The following is a 12,758-nucleotide window of genomic DNA, read 5'->3' as shown; positions in this document are numbered from 1 at the left end:
CGGCTGACGTCAGCACGTGGGGCGGGGGCCGGGAGGCTGTGGAAATTTCTCTGGGACTCCACCCGGCCGGCGCGCCGGGAGGCATTCTCAACTCGGCCCGCACCTCCTCGCTTGTCAGGCTCCCACGGCCTCGGTGTCTCGGTTTAACTGGAAAATAATCTTGCCTCGGAATCAGCTAAGCACTGTGAGTGGTGACTAGGGTGTGTATCTTTGATTCGAAGACCAGTCTCAGCGCCTTGCCCTCTTGTTTGCCCCTTGTTGCACCTTCCCTTCAGAGTCAATTCATTTATTGATTAGGACTTCGGGTACTCACTGGAGGCTCGAAGCTCCTCATCCCTAGTTTTCTGAGTCACAAATCCTGCCTCTGTGTGGTGGAGCCCCTGCATTCTACTCCCAGACTACGTTTTAATTCCCGCTCAAACCCTTTGGATGAACACTGTGACTCTCAGCTGCAGCGACTTTGCCTCCCAGAAGGCAATTAACAATGGGTGGTCATTTTCAACCTTGAGTCTAGGAGAGAAGTGTTACTGGCCTCTCACATGATGATAGAGAGTGATGTGGGTAGAAGTCAGGGACGCTGCTAAATGTTTTACAGTATACAGAACAGCTCCCCACAGCAAACAAACAAAAACAAAAATGTCAATATTGGTAAAGTTGAGAAACCCTGGATTAGGATAAGAAAACTGACTTCTCTGACTTCCCACCTCCCAAGCGACTTACCTAACTAGCAGGTGTCCTCATTTCACAGATTGGGAAACAACTTCAGAGATGTTAACTACTTTACATAACCAAAGTTATATAGCCAGTAGCTCTTCTTCTTTGTCTTGTACCATAAATTTCAATTTATTGACCTTTTTTTTAATACTGTTCAAAGGATTAGCATTTTCTGCTTATTTGTGAGACTTAAATTTCAGATAACTTTCTGATGTGTTCTCAAACCTTCAAATATCTCTATCCATCCTTGTTTTTGCCTTCATATATACAAAACAATTAAGATATAAAGAAAAGTAAACACTAATCTTAAGAAAGGGGCTTCCTAGGTGACACTTGTTCTATTGCTCAGTCGTGTCTGACTCCTTGAGACCCCACGAAGCACGCCAGGATTTTCTGTTCTTCACCATCTCCCAGAGGTTGCTCAAACTCATGCCCATTAAGTTGCTGATGCCATCTAACCATCTCGTCTTCGGTCATCCCCATCTCCTCTTGCCTTCAGTCTTTCCCAGCAATTGGTCTTTTCAATGAGTCTGCTCTTCCCATTAGGTGGCCAGAGTATTGGAGCTTCAGCTTCAGCATCAGTCCTCTCAATGAATATGCACGAATGATTTCCTTTAGGATTGACTGGTTTGATCTCCTTGCAGTCCAAGAGACTCTCAAGATTCTTCTCCAGCACCACAGTTTGAAAGCATCAAATCTTCAGCACTCAGCCTTCTTAATGGTCCAACTCTTACATCCATACATGACTACTGGAAAAACCATAGTTTTGAATATACAGACCATATTTATTGGCACAGTAATGTCTCTGCCTTTTAATACACTGTCTAAGTTTGTCATAGCTTTTCTTCCAGGGAGCAAGCATCTTTTAATTTCATGGCTGCCATCACTGTCGCAGTGATTTTGGAGCCCAGGAAAATAAAGTCTCTCACTGTTTCCATTGTTTCCCCATCTATTTGCCACAAAGTGATGAGACCAGATACCATGATCTTTGTTTTTTGAATATTGAGTTTTAAGCCATCTTTTTCACTCTCCTCTTTCACTTTCGTCAAGAGGCTTTTTAGTTCCTCTTCACTTTCTGCCATTAGGGTGGTATCATCTGTATATCTGAAGTTATTGATATCTCTCCCTGCAATCTTCATTCCAGCTTGTCCTCTATTTAGTCCAGCATTTTGCTTGATGTACTCTGCATATAAGTTATATTCAACTTACATAGCAAAGTGGCAATATACAGCCTTGATGTACTCTGTTCCCAATTTGGAACCAGTCCATTGTTCCATGTCCAGTTCTAACTGTTGCTTCTTGACCTGCATGCAGGTTTCTCAAGAGGCAGGTAAGGTGGTCTGGTATCTCTTTAAGAATTTTCCGCAGGTAAGGTGGTCTGGTATCTCTTTAAGAATTTGACTGTGTGTTTTTGTGATCCACACAGTCAAAGGCTTTAGTGTCATTAATGAAGCAGATGTTTTTCGTGAATTCTCTTGCTTTTTCCGCTATCCAACGGATATTAGCAGTTTGATCTCTGGTTCCTGTGCCTTCTCTAAATACAGCTTGTACTTCTGGAACTTCTCAGTTCATGTTCTATTGAAGCCTAGCTATAACGATTTTGAGCATTACCTTGCTAACATGTGAAATGAATGTAATTGTGCAATAGTTTGAACATTCTTTGGCATTGCTCTTTGGGATGGGAATGAAAACTGACCTTTTCCAGTCCTGTGGCCACTGCTGAGTTTTCCAAATTTGCTGGCATATTGAATGCAGCACTTTAACAGCATCATCTTTTAGGATTTGAAATAGCTCAGCTGGAATTCCATCACCTCCACTATCTTTGTTCTAGTGATGCTTCCTAAGGCCCATTTGACTTCACACTCCAGGCTGTCTGGCTCTAGGTGGCACTAGTGGTAAAGAACTTGCCTGCCAATGCATGAGATGTAAGAGACATAGATCCCTGGATCAGGAAGATCCCCTGGAGAAGGAAATGGCAACCCACTCCAATATTCTTGCCTGGAGAATCACCATGGGGAGAGGAGCCTGGTGGCCTACAATCCGTAGGGTCACAAAGAGTTGGTCACAACTGAAGCAACTTAGCATGCATGCAATAAAGAAACATACAACCTTGTTTTCTTTCGACTTCTGGCCCTATGTTTACAACAGGTTCCTCCTGAGCAAAAGAACCCTGTGGATTTTATAATTTATCAGTGAAATAATCAATTACAAAATTGATCACAAGCCACAGGAGTTCTAAGAGGTACCCCAGAAGATCTGCGTTCAAGACATACTACTCCCTCATTGTACCATGGGAACCCAGTTCTTCCTCAACAGTCAGATTCAGTCAGTCTGGCCAGACAGTGACCCTCTTTTCTTTGACTGTCACGATGAGCTCAAGGTAGCCCAGTGACAGTATCAACTTATAGTTTAGTAGAACCATTGATGTGTCCTCTAATGATTTTTTTTAATGGTTTTAAAAAAAAATAGAATTGGCATAAAACATTGTATTAAATATTAGTTTTAGGTCTTCAACATGATGATTTTGATATATGTATTATATATGTGGGGAATTGATCACCACAGTAAGTTTAGTTAACATCCATAAACCTCACATTATTGCAAATTGTGTGTGTGTGCGATGAGAATTTAGGATTTGTTCTCTTAGCAACTTTCAGATATACAGTACAGTGTTGTTAACTATGGGCTTCCTGGATGATATAGTGGTGAACAGTCTGCCTACAATGCAGGAGATGCGAATTCAGTCCCTGAGTTGGGATCCCCTGGAGAAGAAAATGGCAACCCACTCCAGTATTCTTGCTTGGGAAATCCCATAGACAGGAGACTGGCAGCCTACAGTCCACAGTATCACAACAGAATCAGGCACAAGTTAGCAACTAAACAACAATTGTTAATTATAGTCACCATGTTGCTCAGTTCAGTCACTCAGTCGTGTCTGACTCTTTGCAGCCCCATGGACTGCAGTACACCAGGCTTCTCTGTCCATCACCAATTCCTGGAGCTTGCTTAAACTCATGTCCACTGAGTCGTTGATGCCATCCAACAACCCTCCCATCCTCTGTTGCCCGCTTCTCCTGCCTTCAATGTTTTCCAATATCAGGGTCTTTTCCAGTGAGTCAGTTCTTCCCATCAGGTAGCCAGAGTATTGGAGCTTCAGCATCAGTTCTTCCAATGGATATTCAGGACTGATTTCCTTTAGGATTGACTAATTGGATCTCCTTGTAGTCCAAGGGACTCTCAAGAGTCTTCTCCGGCACCACAGATCAAAAGCATCAATTCTTTAGCACTCAGCCTTTTTTTTTTGTTTTTGTTTTTGTTTTTCAGCCTGCCCAGCTGCAGTCAGTGATTTTTTTTTTTCAATTTTTTTTCAATTTTTTTTTTCTAATTTTATTTTATTTTTAAACTTTACATAATTGTATTAGTTTTGCCAAATATCAAAATGAATCCGCCACAGGTATACATGTGTTCCCCATCCCGAACCCTCCTCTCTCCTCCCTCCCCATACCATCCCTCTGGGCCTTCCCAGTGCACCAGCCCCAGGCATCCAGCATCGTGCATCAAACCTGGACTGGCAACTCGTTTCCTACATGATATTTTACATGTTTCATTGCCATTCTCCCAAATCTTCCCACCCTCTCCCTCTCCCACAGAGTCCATAAGACTGTTCTATACATCAGTGTCTCTTTTTGCTGTCTCGCATAATCGGGTTATTGTTACCATCTTTCTAAATTCCATATATATGCGTTAGTATACTGTATTTATGTTTTTCCTTCTGGCTTACTTCACTCTGTATAATAGGCTCCAGTTTCATCCACCTCATTAGAACTGATTCAAATGTATTCTTTTTAATGGCTGGCACTCAGCCTTTTTTGTAGTCCAACTCTCACATCCATACATGACTACTGGAAACACCATGAAGTGAGGTGAAGTCACTCAGTTGTGTCCGACTCTTTGTGACCCCATGGACTGTAGCCTACAAGGATCCTCAGTCCATGGGATTTTCCAGGCAAGAATACTGGAGTGGGTTGCCATTTCCTTCTCCAGGGGATCTTCCCATCCCAAGGATCGAACCCGGGTCTCCCACATTGTAGGCAGACGCTTTACCGTCTGAGCCACCAGGGAAGCCAGAAACACCATAGTGAAAGTGAAAGTGAAGTCACTCAGTCATATCTGACTCTTTGCGACCCCATGGACTGTAGCCCACCAGGCTCCTCCATCCATGGGATTTTCCAGGCAAGAGTACTGCAGTGGGTTGCCACTTCCTTCTCTAGGGGATCGTATCTTCCTGACCCAGGGGTCAAACTCAGGTCTCCTGCACTATAGGCAGGTGCTTTACCGTCTGAGCCAACAGGGTAGAAGAGTGATCCATAGCTTTGGCTATACGGACCTTTGTTGGTAAAATAATGTCTCTGCTTTACAATATGCTATCTAGGTTGGTCATGCCTTTTCTCCCAAGGATATATATTTTTTTGGTGTTAGTTTTAGAAGGTCTTGTAGGTCTTCATAGAATCATTCAACTTCAGCTTTTTCGGTTTTAGTGGTTGGGGCATAGACTTGGAATACTGTGATATTGAATGGTTTGCCTTGGAAACAAACAGAGATCATTCTGTCATTTTTGAGGTTGCACCCAAGTACTGCATTTTGGACTCTTTTGTTGACTGTGAGGGCTACTTCATTCTTCTAAGGGATTCTTGCCCACAGTAGTAGATATAATGGTCATCTGAATTAAATTCACCCATTCCAGTCCATTTTTGTTCACTGATTCCTAAAATGTTGATGTTCACTCTTGCCATCTCCTGTTTGACCACTTCCAATTTACCTTGATTCATGGACCTAACATTCCAGGTTCCTATGCAATATTGTTCTTTAGAGCATCAGATTTTACTTTGATCATTAGTCACATCCACAACTGGGCACTGTTTTAGCTTTGGCTCAGCTTCTTCATTCTTTCTGGAGCTGTTTCTCCACTGTTCTCCAGTAGCATATTGGGCACCTACCAACCTGGGGAGTTCATCTTTCAGTGTCCTGTCTTCTTGCCTTTTCATACTGTTCATGGGGTTCTCAAAGCAAGAATATTGAAGTGGTTTGCCATTCCCTTCTCCAGTGGACCATGTTTTGTCAAAACTCTCCACCCTGACCCGTCCATCGTGGGTGGCCCTACAAGGCTTGCCTCATAGTTTCATTGAGTTAGACAAGGCTGTAATCACTTGTTAGACAAGTGATCAGTTTGGTTAGTTTTCTGTAATTGTGGTTTCCATTCTATCTGTCCTCTGATGGATAAGGATAAGAGGGTTATGGAAGCTTGCTGATGGGAGGGACTGGCTGTGGGGGAATCTGGGTTTTGCTCTGATGGGCGGGGCCATGCTCAGTAAATCTTTAATCCAGTTTTCTGTTGATGGGTTGCTTCAAAATCACTGCAGATGGTGATTGTAGCCATGAAATTAAAAGACTCTGGCTCCTTGGAAGAAAACTATGACAAATCTAGATAGCATATTAAAAAGCAGAGGCATTAGTTTACCGACAAAGGTCTGTATAGTCAAAGCTATGCAGTTTCCAGTGGTCATGTATGGATGTGAGAGTTGGACTATAAAGAAAGCTGAGTGCTAAAGAATTGATGCTTTTGATCTGTGGTACTGGAGAAGACTCTTGAGAATCCCTTGGACTGCAAGGAGATCCAACTAGTCAATCCTAAAGGAAATCAGTCCTGAATATCCATTGGAAGGACTGATGCTGAAGCTCCAGTACTCTGGCTACCTGATAGGAAGAACTGACTCACTGGAAAAGACCCTGATGCTGGGAAAGATTGAAGGCAGGAGAAGGGGATGACAGGATGGGATGGTTGGATGGCATCACTGACTCAATGGACATGAGTTTGAGCATGCACCAGGAGTTGGTTATGGACAAGGAATCGTGGCTTGCTGCAGTCCATGGGGTTGCAAAGAGTCAGATATAACTGAGCGACTGAACTGAACTTCTTCCAAGGAGCAAGCATCTTTTAATTTCTTGGCTGGAGTCACCATCTGCAGTGATTTTGGAGCCCAAGAAAATAAAGTCTCACTGTTTCCATGTTTCCCTATTTATTTACCAGTAAAGTAATGGGACCGGATGCCATGATCTTTGTTTTTTGAATGTTGAGTTTTAAGCCATCTTTTTCACTCTCCTCTTTCACTTTTATCAAGAGGCTCTTTAGTTCTTTGCTTTCTGCCATAGGGTGGTATCATCTGCGTATCTGAGGTTATTGATATTTCTCCTGGCCATCTTGATTCCAGCTTGTGCTTCATCCAGCCCGGCATTTCGCATGATGTACTCTGCATATAAGTTAAATAAGCGAGGTGACAATATACAGCTTTGACGTATTCCTTTCTCAATTTTGAACCAGTCCATTGTTTCATGTCTGGTTCTAACTGTTGCTTCTTGACCTGCATGCAGGTTTCTCAGGAGGCAGGTCAGGCGGTCTCGTATTCCCATCTCTTTAAGAATTTTCCACAGTTCCTATGTTGTGTGTGTGTGTTTGCTAAGTTGCTTCAGTTGTGTCTGACTCTGCGCGCCCCCGTGGACTATAGGCCACCAGTCTCCTCTGCTTCAATGTTAGATACATGTAAATCTATAAATGCTATATCTTCTTATTGGATTGACCCCTTTATCATTCTTCTTCATCTCCTATTATAGGTTTGTCTTTAAGTCTTTTGTCTGATGCAGATATAGCTACCACAGTTTTCTTTGGTTTTTGTTTGCATAGACTATTTTTGTCACTTTTTGTCTCTGTGTATTCTTAAAGCTGATGTCTCTGATAGACAGCATATATTTTTATCCATCAGCCATTCTGTATATTTCAATTGGAGAATTTATAACATTTATATATAAAGTATTAATAAGTATGAGCTTATTGCCATTTTGCTGATTGGTTTCTGGGTGTTTTGTAATTCGTTTGTTCTCTTCTTCTCTTGCTCTCTTCTGTTGTGATGGGTGATTTTCTGTAGTGGTAACCTTTAATTTCTTTATCTTTTGTATACCTACTATAGTTTTTTGCTTTGTGGTTATCATAAGGCTCACATGCAATATGCTATATTTGTTAACAGTCTATTCTAAGTTGATAATAACTTAAGTTTGCACACATTCTGAAGCTTTACCCCCCTTCACATTTTATATTTTTGATTTCACAATTTGCATCTTTTTATCTTGTGTATGCATTAACAAATTACAGTAGTTGTAGTTATTTTCCATGTTTATAACTGACTAACCCACCACCCTTACAACATTAGATTATTCTGAATTTAACTCCATGTCATTAAAGTCTTTTTCTGGGATTTTATCTTGTTCTTTTCCTTGGAACTTATTTCTCTGTGGATATAATTTTCCCTGACTGTCTGTATTGGCTTAATGCCATGTCTCAGTCTGGAAGGAGTGGTCTGATTCAGAAGATGGAATTTCTTCAACCCTGTAGTAGCTCATGCCTCTCACTTAAACCTTTGTGGTTATCCAAGCAGCCCTCTGTGTTCTTACAGGCTCCCAGTAATTGAGGATCTGCCAAGATTTGTCTGCATGCCAAAGGGGAGGATCTCAGTCAGCACCTAGAGGCGGACTAAATGGAAGCCAGACTCTCAGGCAGCACACTTTAGTATGTGAATATTTTCCTTCAGGGGAGGACTGGTAAATGAATCTGTCTGCGTCCTCTCTGCTGAGCCCTGAAGGGATAGCCAGTTTAAAACTTTTTTTCTTTTTTGCTATCATCCCATTGAACCCATGAACACAGGGTCCACTGGTCACTGGTGCCAGACCTCTGAGGGGCAGTCAAAAAACCCCAGGTGGCAGATGTGTGCAAAAGCGCCTTTCTCAGAGACGCAAGCAGTATAGAGTGGGGCACAGAGACAGCATTAAGGTGGTGCCCACTGGCCTCCCTAGTCTGTGGAGAGGAGGGTAGTCATCCCCTCTGGCCACAGCTATTAACAGAGCTAATAGTCTTCTCTCATAGAAAGACTGGTCAGTTCAGTCTGCTCCCTCCACCCTGGGCCTGGGAGGGATAACTAGTGAAAAGGTGTTTCTCTGTTTGTTACAGTCCAGTGAGACCCTTAAGCAGAAGCCTCACTGGCCACCAAAGCCAGGAGAGCAAGTGGCATCCTCTGGGCAGCAGCCACAAAACCTGGGGCATCAGACATGCACATGAGCCCCTTTCTGAAAGATCCTGGCAACCTGGACGAGGCAGGAGGAGAGCAGGAAGATGAACCTACCAGCCTCCGCGGTTTCTGGAGAGCAATAGTCAGCCCTTGGAAGCCTTTTAAGTTAGAAGCCTGTCCCTTGGGCTTTTAAGGTTAGTGACTAGCCTCTTTCACGGAAAGACTAGGTTCATTTCAGTCTGCTGCCCCTGTGCTGGGCCCTGGGGTTTAACCACAGGGAATCCACACAGTCTAAGAACTATCTATTGGATTAGTTTGCTATACCCTTGTGGGTCTCATGTCTGCAATCCCTGTTGGCTTTCAGAGCCGATGTTTTGGGGTCCATTTTCTCAGGTGGAAGTCGTAAGAGTTGTGATACCAGCAGTGGGGTCCAAACCCTTCAGTCCTCTGGGGGAAGCTGAGTTGTGAGTTCTCTGCTGGTTTTATGTCACTGCACGGGATGAGGTTTATGGTGAGATTGTGTCCCACTTACCCATTTAGATGTTGGGGGGTTTGGTTCATCTGATGTGTATGAGTTGCTCAGTTAGTTTCCAGATATCTTTCGAAGGAAATTGGTGTGTGTGTAGCTATAGATTCAGTGTGTCTGTGAGAGATGGTTTCAGGATTCTCCTGTGTTGCCATTTTGAAGCAGAAAAACATTTTTCAGTTTGTTATAACAAATACTGCATCACCAACATTCTTGTTGGGATGGATAATGATATTATGTGGGAAAAAATGAATATCAGTGATTGAATTGAAAAGTGATTCAGGATGTTGGATTCAGTGAGAAGTTTTAAGAATACCTTAACCGATTTATTTTCTTCATATTTTTCTCTCAGTGTATGCACAAGAACTAGGTATAATGATCCATGTTTAGTTAAGTATAAAGGACTCTTTTACTAAGAGTTAACATTCCAAAGAAGTATGTGTTATAGAAGAAGAAAGTATGTGTTGTAGTTTTTAACTGGCCATATTTTTCTTTCTTAGTGGTTTATAATAAACTAGTTTTTTATTATATACCAGTAAGAAAAACTAATAGTGCATCTTACAGTCGGTATATCTTAAATAAATTGCTTCATTTGGTTCTCAAATGAATACTGTGAGATCAGGCAAATGAAATTTGGGGAATTTTCATTTTCTTACTGGTGAGGTTGTATTTTATTTTATACTTTTGAACCTAACCTAAAAAACTAGTTCAGAGATTTGTTTTCTGTAACATTCAACCACAAACTTAAAAGCATTTTTACTGTTGAGTAGATCATGTTCCATAATGACACCTGTCTGAAACTGGGATATTACAAATGAAAGATGAAAGATGGGAGTTAAGCATAGGTGTTTTATGCATGGAGTCAGGGAACACTCAGATATGACAGAAAATCCTGGATAGGAAGCAAAAGGCTGGGAGAAATGTGGTGGTATGCAGTGTATCTCAGGTCTGGTCAAAGTGCTTTCATGGCATTTATTGTTGCGTTATAGATTTAGGTCTTCTTCTTGAATCTTTCAAAGGTGGTTCATTTCTCCTAAACTGTGCCTTCAGATTATATAGCTGTCAGTTTGCCTGGATTGGTAGTGAAGTTCTTCCTTCTATGCAGGAGAAACCAATTCTGGAAGGATTACTAGTTTACGGAATCGGTGGGAAGCCTGGTGAGACCCGAGATCAGACAATGATGATAGAAGCAGCCAGTAGCCCAGTGAGCTGCTCAGAATCTGGGACAACCAGAATTTTGGCCTTTCAGTTTCCCCTTGTCCAAAGTCAAATGTTGTTCAGTTCCCAAAACGGGGATTCAGATCATGGGCAGCCAGCAAAGCTACTTATACACCGTATTATTATATATTATGCCATATATGTTTTAATATCACTGAACAGAGAAGTTAAAAATACATTTAATACAGCCATATTTAGCTGTAAGGAATTATTTTTTTATTATTGCATTTTTTTTAAAGACCACTGTTAAATACAGCTGTTGTTGTTCAGTCACTAAGTCACGTCTGACTCTTTGCAACCCCATGAACTGCAGCCAGGCTTCCCTGTCCTTCACTATCTCCTAGAGTTTGCTCAGACTCATGTCCATTGAGTCAGTGATGCTATCTAACCATCTCATCCTCTTCTGCCCCCTTCTCCTCTTGCCCCCAGTCTTTCCCAGCATCAGGGTCTTTTTCAATGACTTGGCTCTTTGCCAAAGTATTGGAGCTTCAGCTTCAGCATCAGTCCTTCCAACAAGTATTTATTGTTGATTTCCTTTAGGATTGACTGGTTTAATCTCCTTGCAGTCTAAGGGACTCTCAAGAGTCTTTTCCAACACCACAATTGGAAAGATTCAGTTCTTCGGCACTGAGCCTTCTTAATGGTCCAACTCTCACATCCGTACATGACTACTGGAAAAACCATAGCTTTGACTATTGGACCTTTGTCAGCAAAGTGATACTTCTGCTTTTTAATATACTGTCTAGGTTTATCATAGCTTTTCTTCTAAGAAAAGAGCAAGTGTCTTTTAATTTCGTGGCTTCAGTCACTGCAGTAATTTTGAAGCCCAAGAAAATATAGTCTGTCACTGTTTTCCATTTTTTCCCCATCTATTTGCCATGAAGTACAGTTGACCCTCTGTATCTACAAGTGTGCATCCATGGATTCTACCAAATATGGAGCAAAACCTTAAAAAAAAGAATTCCAGAAAGTTCTAAAAAGCCAAACTTGAATTTGCCAAGCATCAGCAACTATTTACATAGCATTTGCATTGTATTAGGTATTATGAGTAATTCAGAGATGATTTAAAGTATATGGGGAAAAAAATAAAATATATGGGGAGGATGTGTGTAGACTGTGTGCAAATAACAGGCCATTTTATATAAGGGACTTGAGCATCTGCATATTTTGTTATCTCCAAGATAGCCCAGTTGGAACCAACTTGTTGCAGGTATTGAAGGATGACTTTCCTGGAAAACCTGCAAAACATTCCCTGAACTACAATATTCATAATGCTATAGGCATGGCCATTTTTATTAATTCCTTTCTTGCCAAAAGTTAAAATATATAAGAATATTATTCTCCTAGAAAAAAATCCGGTTTTATTATGAAATATAATATGATTCCCATGCTGAAATTCACCTATAAAACCAGGCATGCCTATATGGATGGTAGAGGGCCATTTTTAGACGTTTCTTAATTACACCAAACTCCAGCGGTCACTTGACTTCCGTCTCTGAATTCACAGTCTTTAAGTATCTAACACGTCATTTATCTGTTTGCTTATTGCTTACTGCAAAGGTAATGAATGATTATTTTAAAATTTGCAACATTACAGAAATGTAGAACGAAGAGTAGTAAGTCCCCATAACCCTGCCCTCAGGGATAACTCCTGTTAACAGCTTGGTAGCTTGTACTCCAAACTGCCTGGGTTCCATTTCCAACTTCTGCATTTAGCTGGCAGCCTTGGACTGGTTATTTGCCCTCAGGCTGCCTCACTTTCCTCAGCGTGATAGTAATGGCTTATGGGGGTTTGTGAGGGTTTTAATAAGATAATGTGTAAAGTGTTCAGTGTAGTTCCTGGCATATAGAAAGAGCTTAATGAATACTAGTTTTTCTACATGTATTCATCTGGATAAGCTAGATTATGTCTCTATTAACAAACAACCCCCAAAATCTCAGTGATTTAACACAGCAAAGGTTTATTTCCTGCCAGTGCTACGTGTCTTATACAGATTGGCAGGACCGTTTCCTCATGCAGTCATTCAGAGACCCAGGGTACTGGAGAGTCCACATGCTGCAGTCACACCCTGGAATACAAGGCCCCTTTGGTCACCATAGCAATGAAAAGAGACTGTAAAATCTCACATGGACTTTTTACTGCCTCGGCCCATAATTCTCCCCTTCCAATTGCAGTTTATTGGCCA

General features: G+C 41.6%; 1 long non-coding RNA gene across 3 annotated transcripts in view; it reads left to right on the top strand.

The window, feature by feature from the left end:
- Positions 1–56: 56 nt before the first annotated feature.
- The window catches only part of LOC138989480 (uncharacterized), a 46,235-nt gene continuing 33,533 nt past the window's right edge, over positions 57–12,758 (top strand). For all 3 annotated transcript variants that reach the window (XR_011465780.1, XR_011465779.1, XR_011465778.1), the window contains exon 1: positions 57–184. This is a non-coding gene — a long non-coding RNA (uncharacterized lncRNA). The remainder of the gene's footprint in view (positions 185–12,758) is intronic.

Source organism: Bos mutus, chromosome 10 (assembly GCF_027580195.1).
Source record: "Bos mutus isolate GX-2022 chromosome 10, NWIPB_WYAK_1.1, whole genome shotgun sequence".
NCBI classification, from domain to species: domain Eukaryota; kingdom Metazoa; phylum Chordata; class Mammalia; order Artiodactyla; family Bovidae; genus Bos; species Bos mutus.
The sequence above is the reverse complement of the archived record's forward strand: the minus strand, read 5'-3'. Positions and strand labels throughout refer to the sequence as shown.